This window comes from Musca autumnalis, unplaced genomic scaffold, assembly GCF_047663935.1.
Source record: "Musca autumnalis isolate F117 unplaced genomic scaffold, ASM4766393v1 scaffold_3, whole genome shotgun sequence".
Classification (NCBI taxonomy): Eukaryota; Metazoa; Arthropoda; class Insecta; order Diptera; family Muscidae; genus Musca; species Musca autumnalis.
Genome location: NW_027411866.1, coordinates 61,955,847 through 61,969,118, shown reverse-complemented (window position 1 = coordinate 61,969,118; position 13,272 = coordinate 61,955,847). Strand labels below are relative to the sequence as shown.

General features: G+C 36.3%; 1 protein-coding gene across 1 annotated transcript in view; it reads right to left on the bottom strand.

Moving 5' to 3' along the window:
- Positions 1–305: 305 nt before the first annotated feature.
- Positions 306–13,272, bottom strand: part of LOC141399801 (uncharacterized) — a 121,462-nt gene continuing 108,495 nt past the window's right edge. The window contains exon 5 of the mRNA XM_073979107.1: positions 306–661. The gene's annotated coding sequence lies outside the window, so the exon portion shown is untranslated. The remainder of the gene's footprint in view (positions 662–13,272) is intronic.

Sequence of the window (13,272 nt, the reverse complement as noted above, 5' to 3'; positions counted from 1 at the left end):
TTCTTAACATCGAGTTTGTTGACCGAACAACTCAATGAAAACTACAATAAATACAATTCTATAAAGCTACTTTTTGACGGAATCTACATCCTCGGATAAAAATGTAAAAGAAAATCTTGCCATTTTTCTCAAAAATCGCCTTCAAAAATATTCAGTATTTTGGTTTGAGTCTGTTGACAGCACACAGCATGAGTAATCTTTTGTCTATACAATTCGTTTGTCTATGCCAATACCATAACTTACAGTTCTCCGAAGTTTTCATTTGCAAACATTTAGACCAAGGCCAAGAAATCAAGTACATACACTTTTTGTTGTTGTTATTTCTGGTTGATTTCTGATTTTATTGCCTTAATGATATTTTAAACAGTAAAAAACTTAACATTATTGAACTAAATTTTGTTTTAATCTTAAATTAAATTTTCCAAATTCGTTGGTAATAATTTTTTGTTTAAAAAAGAAAATCTGTTGAGCGACATTTGTTAAGTGAAAACAAAATTACTCCAGACACGTAAATCTGGATCGGTTGGTTTTTACTGCTTACATTACGTTAATACTATACAATTCCGACATCTGTTGAAACGGAAGAAAAACTTCTAATGTGGTTTTATAATTTAGTGGTTTACGATAAAATGATACGATAAAACCTGCGCCTAGAAGTAAACTACAAAATTTGAAATTATTTGTGATAATTTACGGTATATAATATAAGCACATCAATAACACGTAAAATAAGGACTGGGATGATTAAGAAAGTTTTACATCGTAGTTGTTGTTTAAATATAGTGACTGCGTAATAAAACTTTACATTACAATTCAATTTCCGTTATTTTATTTATTTATTTTATTTAACAACCGAACATTAATTCAAAGCCATCGGGCAAAAAAAGATGAATTAAATTAGTGCTTCTATTTCTTCGAAAACCGCACTGAGTATCGTGCAGCATGTTACTCGCTTCCAAGTAAGCAGACATTTGAAATTTCAAAATATGTTATACAATCTTGGAACATACATGCAAGATTGAGATCGGACGAAATTCCTGTAGACTGTTGACAGCGCCCCTTTTTTTAACAGGGACAACCTTTGCCACCTTCCAAGCAGCAGGAAATGTTGATGTTGTGAGTATAACATTAATAAGGTGGAGCAAATGGTCTGAAATCATCCCATACACCCGCTTCCAAAACTTGAGTGTGAATCCATCCTGCTGCATTAGACTTAATTGCGAAAAAGGCCTTGTTCATTTCCAAGAGGTTAATGCAACGAAACGAAAATCGGCCGTCTTCAAACTCAGGATTATCATAAAAATAAGTGTTTTGATTTAGTTGATTCCCAACAAACAAACTATTAAGATCATTTGGGTCTAACCCACAGTCATACGACTTGTCTGAAGCAAGGCCATTTGATTTTAGTAAACCCCAAAAGTCCTTACTACTCTTGACATCATCAAACATAACAGAATGCGCTTCCCTTTTGGCCTTACGGACCACGGATTTGGCTTTATTACGAGCCTTACAAAAAGATTTCCAATTAAGAAAATTTCTGTTACGCATATACTCACGAAATGCTATATCTCTCAACGAGACATAATAATCAATTTCACGAGATTTTATCCACTCATCATTATGTTTGAAAACACGCCTTCTCTTCACAGGAAATACACTATGAATTTCACTAATGCAAGATTCAAAACAACACCACAATGCATCAATGTTAACAGCATTGTATATGGGCGAAAAATCAACGGAAGATATAAATTCATGCAGTGATTCTGGGCTAATCGCTCCAAAATCAACATATTCTATAATATCCTGCCTAGAGGAAGATGGAAGATTTATAGATATAAAAATAAATGAATGGTCTGATATACCAGGACAATAAAATTGACTTGACAATGCGATAAGATCAGAGTTGCTCACAAGGAAAAAATCTAGCAGCGATGCGGAGTTATGAGAAACACTGTAATGGGTCGGAAGAGAATTGTGGTTGATAGCAACATTTAGTTTTAGACAAAAACTACGAATCGTGACAGAGGAATCAATAAAAAAGATTGTTGTTGAAATCGCCCATTATTATACACTCAGGGTACCGCACTAATAAATCCGCAATGTCATGTTCAAAATTCAAAAAACATCCATGGGGGAGGTAAACAACTCCTATTAGAACCCTGCGACCACTAACTAACAGCTCTACAAACAGACATTCATATGTGGCATCATCTCTGCTTTTGAAAACAACATTATAAGATAGTGACTCAGTGATATACAAGGCCACCCCACCACCACGCTGAGAGGTGCGATCATTTCTTATACAAGAGTAGCCCGACAATTTAATCTTACTAGTGGAAACATGCGGTTTAAGCCATGTTTCAGTAACACCAACAATTTTTAGAAAACTATCTACCACAATATTCCTTATTTCAGCCAACTTAACAGATTTACTGGTAAGATTAAAACTACGACAATTGAAATGTCCCACATTAAGATTATTAATGAACGCACGTAATGATGAACGTAAAAAGGTGTTGTCATGAACAATATTGCCTAAATCACAAAAATTAGTATTCAAATTCATATCAATGACAAACTTAAGAAATTAATAAAAAATAATCAACAAGGTCGACAGAGCCGACAAATAAGTTACATATCTACTCTCCCATTACATGTGGACAAATTTGTATCCGACGTATCAAAGTAGCGTTCAAGTTGATCAGCATCAAATTCTTCAGGATTTGAATCAGGATATATGGTGACACGAACCTTTGGCAGATCGCCGTTTACTAAAACATACTTTTGTATCCTCTTGGCTTGACGCAGCTTACGACATTTGTAAACCAATTCTGCAGCAGCCGCCATCAATGACCACGTCCTTAAGAAAAATGGATTGACCACGGTGAAAGTTAGCCATAAGCAAATCCCTTGTATGGACAGAAACAAACTTCACCAAAGCCGATTTCACTGCAAAAACGTAGCAGCAATGGTTAATTTCATTAGACTGTAGCGCAAGTCCACAAAGTCTGGCAATTTTTACGACAGGTTTTCGAAGATTAACTATTGCCCTTGGTAGTCCATTGATCAAAATATTAGCACGGTTCATGCGTCTCTCATTTATGTAATTTTCACGTTGAAAGCGCAATAGCTTCTCATTCGAGTCCGCTTCAATTTTAGACAGCTTACATTGACAATTAACAACATCTGCAGCTACTTTATGGTGGGACTCTAAAAATTCAGTTCGAAAATTACGTGCAACATCATTAACCATCCCATCAAAATTGTTCAAACATTGTTGCATATACCCTTCAATTTGTTGTTTCATGGATGCTTCAAAGAATCCGCCAACTCATCAATCATACTTTTCCTTGGAGCTTGACCGTCGCTCCTACTACCAGAATCAACAGCGGAGGAAGAACCTGCAACATTAGTAATATCACTACTACCCTTCGCAGACACAACAGCAGCAGATGTCTTTGGACGCTGGATACAATTTTTGCATGTGTATTTCATCTTTGGATTTGCCTTTAACTCCTTGGTAGGGAGGTTTGCACATCTGTGATGAAAATATGCCCCACATTTTGAGCAACCTACACTATACACTCGCTTTGTGAAAACTCTCATACACGCTGCACATTTGAACGTTGATGACTTAACAGCTTTAGAGGGCGCCATAACAAATGCCAACAGCAGATTTAACACGTGAGGATGCAACAAAATACACCACAGTCAAACAGCAATTTTACCAAAAATTTAAAGCAGCGATAAAATAAAAAAAATACTTTGCCAAAAAATACAATAATTTGTATTTAAACTACTCAAATTAAAAATTTTAATTGTAACGTAAAGTTTTATTGCGCAGTTACAATATTTAAACAACAACTACGATGTTCAATTTTCTAAATCATCTCGGCCCTTACTATAGGTACGTGTTATTGATGTGCTTTTGTTTTCATTTTATATAAGATAATTTATTATAAATTTTATTGAATTTTTAAACATGATAAATTTGGAAACAACTTTGATAATTACTTTATTTATTATTAAACCTATCCCCAACTGTATTCCCATTGTCACGAGCTGCAGCCTCAGCGTTTATGTTATTTCTCATATTGTGTTGAGGGATATGGTATGGATCGAAGGAAGGAACGACGGAAGTGTCATACTCGGACATGGACAGGGATATGATTTACCATACATTATGTACCAATGAAGTATGAAGGGGCAGAATATTGGTTGGCTGCTTCTATTTTGTTAATTCTATGTTTCCCATGTAGCGTAACAGACGGGCAAAACAGTATGGAAGCCATAATCTGTGCCGTCAACTCCATTATTCCGAAACATTAACGAAATCACGTCTTAGTTCTTAGCATCCAACGATTTGAAGTAAAGCGAGTAGCATTAAGGCGGAGTCGACTGTACCTAACATACACGCATGGCAGAACTATCAGGTAGTGGTATCACACCAGCTGATCGAACATGAAAAGTCAAATCCCTTTATAAAAAATATTTTTGTTGTAATTTCCCCAACAACATAAAGAAAGTTCTGACATAACATATTCAAAATTTTACGATGCCACCACCTGGTAAATTGTACCATGCATACCCAGTCAGCATTTTTTGAAAATTTTAATCAAATTCGAGTCTTTTTTGATCCGACTGCACTATTAAAAAGCTAGAATATGAGCTCATTTTCTGATCATAAATGACTCCTTTGTCGGTAGGAAAACATAACCTCAGGCGACTCTTCTAAACAAATCACAAATGAGTATTATTCGAGTCGTATTTCAATCATTTATTGGTGTTTTGTTTGTTTAATTTCGGACCCTTTTTCGAGTCTTTTTAGAGTCATGTTTATAATCATTTATGAGTCTTTAGGGAGTCATTTATGAGTCTTTTTGTTAGACGAAATAAATTAAAAAAATTTTCTTTTTATTCTTCTTTGTTTCTTTCCTTTGTTTATTGTCTTTTCTGCTTTGTTATGTCTTTTAATTATCCTTTATGTTGCTTGGTGGTTAGTATACTGCTTCTTCATTTCACTTGGCAAAACCTGTTGTGTTGTGTTTGTCTGTACCTTTAATATTATACGTTACATTTATATCAAAATTTTGTAGAAAGTGTATATGAGAATTTTATTTTTTTATTTACAACCAAATAAAAATAAAACAAAGCAATCAGTTTTTAATCACCTAACTGTTCAAAATATGATCAGAGTATACATAATTATAATCACTTTTTTGATTAAGCATTTTTCAATCTTCCAGATGATCAAAATGTGACAATAAATAACAAAAAATTGTTACATTTTAAACACCTCAATGATTTATTTGTGATTGCTACACATTTGTTGTTGTATTTTAAATTGAACTCTTTTTAATCATTACTGGGAGTCACTTTCGTGTCCCTTCCTGATCACACAAGCGACTTAATCAATTTTTGATCACCAAAAGGACTCTAAAAAGACTCCTCAATGTGATTTTTGAAAAAACAGTCTTCTAAATGCTATCTGGGTACGTATGCTTCATATACATACGATATGGTAAAGTGGGTAGTAGACAGGATGCTTGGCTGGTGGCTACTTTGGATATAGTAGCAACATAGTTTATGTTCACAGTATCGGTAGTCTTCCCGAGATGTACGGGACAATGAGGCTGGAGGGTAGCGCTTATATGAAGCACGAAGTTGGTGGCAGATTTAAGGTGGGTGGTAACTTGGTGCTCAGACAATTACCTTAGGATAGTAGTAGTGGCGAGCCTGAAAGATAGGAGGGTGAGGTTACAGACAGTACCTGGAGGGCCGGTCTTGCCTTCAGGGTGAGCATGGCAAAAGCTGGCCGCAGGATGATAGTAAGGCGTATCTTTGTTTAGGTATCTTGCACAAGCCCATGTTGATCTGTGCAATGGGGGGCGCAATCTTTTGTTTTTATACATTCCCCAGTTGTATATTTATTTGCGTTTTAGTAATTTTAATAATTTTGTCCATGATGTTTAATAGGCGGGCTGCTGGCAGTTTATGATGTAATTTCTTGGAAAATTGCAGAAGCCCACGCAAATCGGTGAATAAGAGTGCGATATTGGGCGGGCTTATTGTTTTTTTATATTTTCAAGATTATATTTTGTATTGTTTTATTATTGTTAATTTGTCTCGAAAATTTCTAAATGCATGTTGATACCACAAGTGCCAGGTGGTGGTATGAAAACAGCTGATTGTGGAACTTGTTAGTTTGACAGGCCAGGGATGGGAATTGCAATTCGAAGTTTCAGAGTTGTATGGAAGAGCGCACGGTAAGAGAATAACGCACTCATAAATTGAGCGGCGTAACTAAATTTTCAAGGCCATGCGATCGATGAACTTGGACCGTAGTTCAAGCATGGACATTTTGTTGGTAATGGAGAAACTTGCCAAAGGGTACGTGAGAGTATGATGTTGTAGTAAAATGAGTTAAAAAGAGCGACTAATATGTAGGGACTAGCCAAGCATTTGCATATTTTTATGTAGGTTAATGGTCACATAGGAAGCAGCAACACTTTAAAGTGATTATTTGAATTTGTTTCGTGTACATTTTGTGCATTGAGACGGTATATACTTGGATTGCCGAACGTTTGTAATTTTACTTTTATTCTAAAGGCAATTGCTATTAAAATAAATAGTTGATTGTTGGAGTTATTTTGGAATTTTAAAATTTGTTTCGTGAAAAAGTGTGCACAATAGTTTTAAAATCACGAAGTGTCTAAAACCCATTGAGCTATAAAATTTGAAATTTGTCGGAGCGTATCCGTTTGCTAAAAGCGCTTCCGTACGTTGTACGTTTGATTTTATTGCGCACCCTTGTTTCAGGGATACCTGGTGTGGATGAAGTGGAACTCGGAGAGAACCATTATTAGCTACATCCCAATTCCCACTAGGGTCCCACTTGCAGAGAGCCATGTGGATTGAATCCGGTAACAAAGCTAAGTTATAGCATATTTTAAGGAGTTACTTGATAGCGGCGAATTTGTGTTTTGTTGTGCATCTGTGTGTTGTCCTAGTTAAATTTCTGTTAGTTTTAAGTATTGTTATTTTATTATAATATATTTATTAGTTCATTATAATTATTTTTTTTTTAGACATATGGTAATATTCAAAAATTTTTTTCAATCGTTGAAGTTGAGGTTCACCATTTAATAAGTCGCGAACTGTTGATATATGTTATAAAATATGAATATATTTATATTAATTGAAGTGTTTTAGCCACGATCTCATAATATGGATTATAAAAAATAATTTTCGTGGAAGCTGCGTTGGTGGTAATATAAAAAAATGGGGAAAATGTGTTGAAGTAAACAAGTTTTTTTTGTGTTCTTTTTTGATTTCTGGCCAAACCACGCAAAATTCGAACCTGTGCTCAAAGAAAGAACTAAACAATACCCCTTGGCAACATGGTTCTAGTGTATGACTTTTGGATATATATTTTGGCTTTAAAATTTACAACTGTCGTACAGGTACCCCTGAACCCCGCGGGATTTTTGTTTTTTTACGTGCCGGATCTAATGAGCTCTTCCGCGGTCGAATCTATCCACTAAAACGCCGGATATAGATCTGCAAAAATATATTTTGACAATTCCGCGAATTGAACCGCGATTTTCTTTGATTATTTTTGCATAAATGTAATCCTTTATACGCGATTTTAATATTTGCCAAAAAGGTGGTCACAAATTACAAAGATTCAGGAGTGATATCCCTATTTATCCCAAAATAGAATGCGGTGGCACATCCGCAGTTCTTGACGAATCTGTCTAAAATAATTTATATTGACGTATTTTTAATAGGGGGCCATTGAAATCGGATGCACCTTATAATCATATGCACATCGCGTAATTTTTGCCCACTTGAAGGTTTTTTGAATAGTAAGATGCAACTGATGGCACTCTTTGGCCACTGAATGAAACATGGGAAAATCCATGCATATTGATAGACATGGACTCCCTTTATCCGAAAAGCACATGCACCTCAACCGATTTAAACCAATTCGCGAATTATACTGTTTTTAACTTCTATGTTTTTTCTTTGATTGTAATTTCAATATTACTCTCTACTTCTTATTTCTATTGCGTATCACAGGAAGCAAATATACTCCCACGATGACTAATTACTTTTCTAGTAGAAGATTAAGCAAAATACTTCAGGATTTGGATCGAAATTTAGAGAAATAATAGAATAACTCCCAACAAATTTTTCAAATTTTTCCTATTTAACCAAAAATATATTTTTGAAATAATTTCCAACAATAAGTTTCCGTTCTTTGTTGTTGCTGTAATCTGCAAGTTATAAACGCGATCTTTACAATATTGGTCTCACATTCACGCGTTCTCTAGATTCTGTACGTATTTTTAAATTATTTTTTTAGAGATTTAAAAATAAATTTAGCAACTATTTTAGCATCTACGGATAGATATCAATTGCTGCTGACGATTCATATATACATGTTCTTATTACAACACAATAGGAATTTTTAAATATTTTTTCTTTACAAGAGAGTAAAACCGCATATAACTTTTGAGTGCAGCATCCAATTATGTGAACGCGAACAGATTTGAAACCACGATTTTATTCGTAACCCATGTACCAAAAATGGCGGATGTGTTCGCCAAAAAAGTTTTTAATTTTTTTCTATGTAATGCTTGGTTTACATTTACGAAATCCACTCGATTTCAACTGTCAATTCCTTTGCGTATACGTCAAATGAAAACTCATCTGAAATCCATTGGATTTCATTTGACGTTTAAGCAATGGAATTGACAGTTGAAATCGAGTGGATTTCGTAAATGTGAACAAAGCATAATTGTAAAGGTAATTTGAAATTTACCATATATAATTTTTGGTTATTTTTCCATTTCGATAGTGAGATTTGAAGTGTTAGTGATCTACCTTTAAAGAAGGCAAAGTAGTCCGTAGGAAAGAACTGCTAGGAAGAGCTCTAACTGGTGAGGTTTTTCTGAGATAGGACATGGGAAGTCCCAGGTTAGAGTTGTTGTTTGAGTGTGTATAGTCCATTTTGTTGCAGTTTTTTTGTGCTGGTTATGCCCTCAAGTGTCATAGGGTTAATGGACCACGGCCCAAACATTTTAGCCGGGGCGGACACAATTTGAATGGGGAGACATAACAATTGTCACCTGATCGTCACTATTGGTGTGGCTGGACAAATCACCTCATATTGTAATATGATGATCTACGTTGGCATGAGAGTGGCTGATTGAGTTGTTTCCCATGGATATGCTTAGCGTTGAATTATGTTATGTTGATAAATTTCATACGTCTCGTATGAATTTGTTATCGAAGGGAAAGCACTGTCATCAGAAAAACGGGATGTTGTTAAAAATGGTAGCCTTTTTAGTTCTTGTGAAAGGTGCTGGATTTTCTTCAACGGGGGAATCACTGTGTACCTTTGTGCTTTCTGCATTATTCTCGAAACTTCTTTGTTTGCATTGTTGAATGTTTAGTTTGAAATCACCTGTGATGTAGAACAGACAGAGTAAATTGCAATCCTCTTAACAATTAAAAAATAATATAAATCCCTGATGATGATCGTCGTAGACGTAAATACTGATAAACAAAAATCAATATTTGTTTTATTCAAAAGGACCTTGAGCCGAACTAAAACTAAAGAAACACTTCTTTGTTTGCAGAATCTTATTAGAAATAATGAAATCAACAGTATGAACGCCAGGCCTACCGACACATTTATCCAAATATTAGTATGTTTATCTAATTTGAGATTTTCGATGATTTTTGTGTTATTGTTACTAATTGCCTGCTGTTAAAAGAAATGGGGAGCACAAGCCTTATCATTATGGGATGCGATGCCAATGCTCACTACTTCCACTGGGGTAGCAGTGACACGAATGCCAGGGGTGAGTCCGTATTTGACTTTTTATTAAAATATAATCTCAGAATATGTAGTTGGGGAAACGAAGCTACTTTTCAAAACAGGAACAGGGAGGAAGTCATTGACCTCACCCTTATTAACAAGGACGAATCGATCGTCTGTGATTGGAGAGTATCCAACGAGTGTTCCTTTTCCGATCATCGGAAAATATTATTCTACGTCGCTTTAGACGGCATTTATCAAACTCCGCATAGGAATCCCCGGAAAACTAAGTGGCATAAATTTACTGAACATTCTTCTTCAAAACTGGGTATAGTGAAAACTTTATCCTCAGTCAATGAAGTTGAAAAAGCAGTAAATCACGTGACAAGTATTCTGGTGGACAGCTATGAGGCCTCTTGCCCACTTACTTATCCAGGTAAGAGATGCCAACCAGTTTGGTGGGATAAGAATCTGGCGAAACTAAGGAAGACTAGCAGGAAATTATACAATAAGACCAATAAGACTAAACTATCTACAGACTGGGATGCTTATAAAGAAGCATTCAACAAATATAACAGCGAAATCAAAAAGGCCAAGCGAAAATCATGGGTATGCTCTAGTGAGCCAATAGAGACAGAGAAGGACATTACCAGATTCCGCCGAATGCTTTCGAAGGACCCCGAATCCATTGGAAGCATAAAACGTGAAGACGGTACATGGACTAACTCTGGTCTAGAGACCCTCGATCTTCTAGCTACCACTCACTTCCCAAACTGCGCGGACGTATCCGATCCCCAGAGCGATCCAATAATACGTAACGCTGCCACGGTGGACAGGAGTGATATCGAGGAGATCATAAGCCGCCCAAAGATCGCTTGGGCTTTAAACACATTTAAACCCTATAAATCTCCCGGACCAGATGGCATCATACCTGCGATGATGCAGAATGCATCTGAGTTGCTTATCCCTTCTCTGGAGAGTATTTTCAAGCCGTTTGATTTTGTCATACATTTCGGTTCTATGGAGTGAAGTCACAGTGACATTCATTCCTAAAGCAGGAAAACCTAGTCACACACTTCCAAAAGACTATAGGCCGATCAGTCTGTCATCCTTTCTGCTAAAAACTTTGGAAAGACTATTGGACCTTGAAATTAGAGGTAAACTAGCAATTTCATCTATCAGTTCTGCCCAGCATGCCTCCACTAAGGCAAATCGGTAGAAACTGCTCTAAATGATGTTGTCGGGTTTATCGAGAGGAATATGGACAACTCAAATTTTACGTTAGCAGCCTTTCTAGATATAGAAGGAGCCTTTAATAACGTTAATTTGGAGTCAATCCATAATTCACTTGTGGGCTTGGACATCTCCCCTACCCTAATCAGTCGGATTGACAATATGCTTAGTAGTAGGATAATAAATTCGCGAATCGGCTATAATTCCATTAGGAAGTCTGTCACCAGAGGCACACCTCCAGGAGGAGTACTTTCTCCATTACTTTGGCTCCTAGGGATCAATGAAATGCTACAAGAATTTGACAAACTTCGTATTAAAACCACCGCTTACGATGACGTTGTTTTGATGATAAGTGGGAAATTTCCTCAGACCATATCGGATGTCATGCAAGGAGCCCTTATCAATTTAACGGTTTATGCCCATCGGAACGGACTAGGGGTAAATCCCTATTAAACAGAGCTGGTCCTTTTCACAAAGAAGAGGAAAATTGATACATTCACTCTACCAACGCTAAATGGTGCCACTTTAGAGCTCTCTTTGGAAGCCAAATATCTAGGCATAATTCTGGACCATCAGCTATCATGGAAAAGAAATGTGGAAGAACGCGCAAAGAGAGGACTAATAGCACTGTACACTTGCAAGAACTCCATTGGTAAGAGTTGGGGACTGAGACCACAAGTCATACACTGGGTTTTTATGACAGTAGTACGCCCAATTCTCACCTATGGAGCTCTAGCTTGGTGGAATGCTCTAGGCAACAAATCATATCTGCGTGAAATAAACAGAGTCCAAAGAGCAGCATCAATGCTCATAACTGGTGCTGTTGGATCTTACTCCGTTAGATCTCATTGTAGAGGAGCTGGCATCTAAGAGCGCTTTACGTCTCAAGGAGCTTAACCAGTGGTGCGGCTCCCAACAGGGCCACGCTGCGATTCTCAGCCGAACGAATGTGCCAACGAGCATGGAGCATTTAAGTGACTACATATCACCACAAATGAACTTCGAGCATGGACATTTTGTTGGTAATGGAGGAACTTGCCAAAGCGTACGTGAGAGTATGATGTTGTAGTAAAATGAGTTAAAAAGAGCGACCAATATGTAGGGACTAGCCAAGCATTTGCATATTTTTATGTAGGTTAATGGTTCAAAAGTCTCATAGGAAGCAGCAACACTTTAAAGTGATTATTTGAATTTGTTTCGCGTACATTTAGTACATTGAGACGGTATATACTTGGATTGCCGAACGTTTGTAATTTTACTTTTATTCTAAAGGCAATTGGTATTAAAATAAATAGTTGATTGTTGGAGTTATTTTGGAATTTTAAAATTGGTTTCGTGAAGAAGTGTGCACAATAGTTTTAAAATTACGAAGTGTCTTGGCCAAAACCCATTGAGCTATAAAATTTGAAATTTGTCGGAGCGTATCCGTTTGCTAAAAGCGCTTCCGTACGTTGTACGTTTGATTTTGGTGCGCACCCTTGTTTCAGGGATACCTGGTGTGGATGCAGTGGAACTCGGAGAGAACCATTATTAGCTACATCCCAATTCCCACTAGGGCCCCACTTGCAGAGAGCCATGTGGATTGAATCCGCTAACAAAGCTAAGTTATAGCATATTTGAAGGAGTTACTTGAGAGCGGCGAATTTGTGTTTTGTTGTGCATCTGTGTGTTGTCCTAGTTAAATTTCTGTTAGTTTTAAGTATTGTTATTTTATTATAATATATTTATTAGTTCATTATAATTATTTTTTTTTAGACATATGGTAATATTCAAAAATTTTTTTCAATCGTTGAAGTTGAGGTTCACCATTTAATAAGTCGCGAACTGTTGATATATGTTATAAAATATGAATATATTTATATTAATTGAAGTGTTTTAGCCACGATCTCATAATATGGGTGCAACTAGATAATAGAGGGTGCAACTAGATAATAATCCAAACTAGTTTATAGGATTGTAGAACTCGCGATTCCACGTCGTTCGATGTATATCTCATGAGTGTGCTCCGTACAGCTTCCTAGTAATAGGAGTCCAAAGGCGAAAATTTGGTGCGTAAATTTTCTGAAAAAACCTATTTTTTGGCTTTAAAATTTACAACTGTCGTACAGGTACCCCTGAACCCCGCGTGATTTTAGTTTTTTTACGTGCCGGATCTAATGAGCTCTTCCGCGGTCGAATCTATCCACTAAAACGCCGGATATAGATAC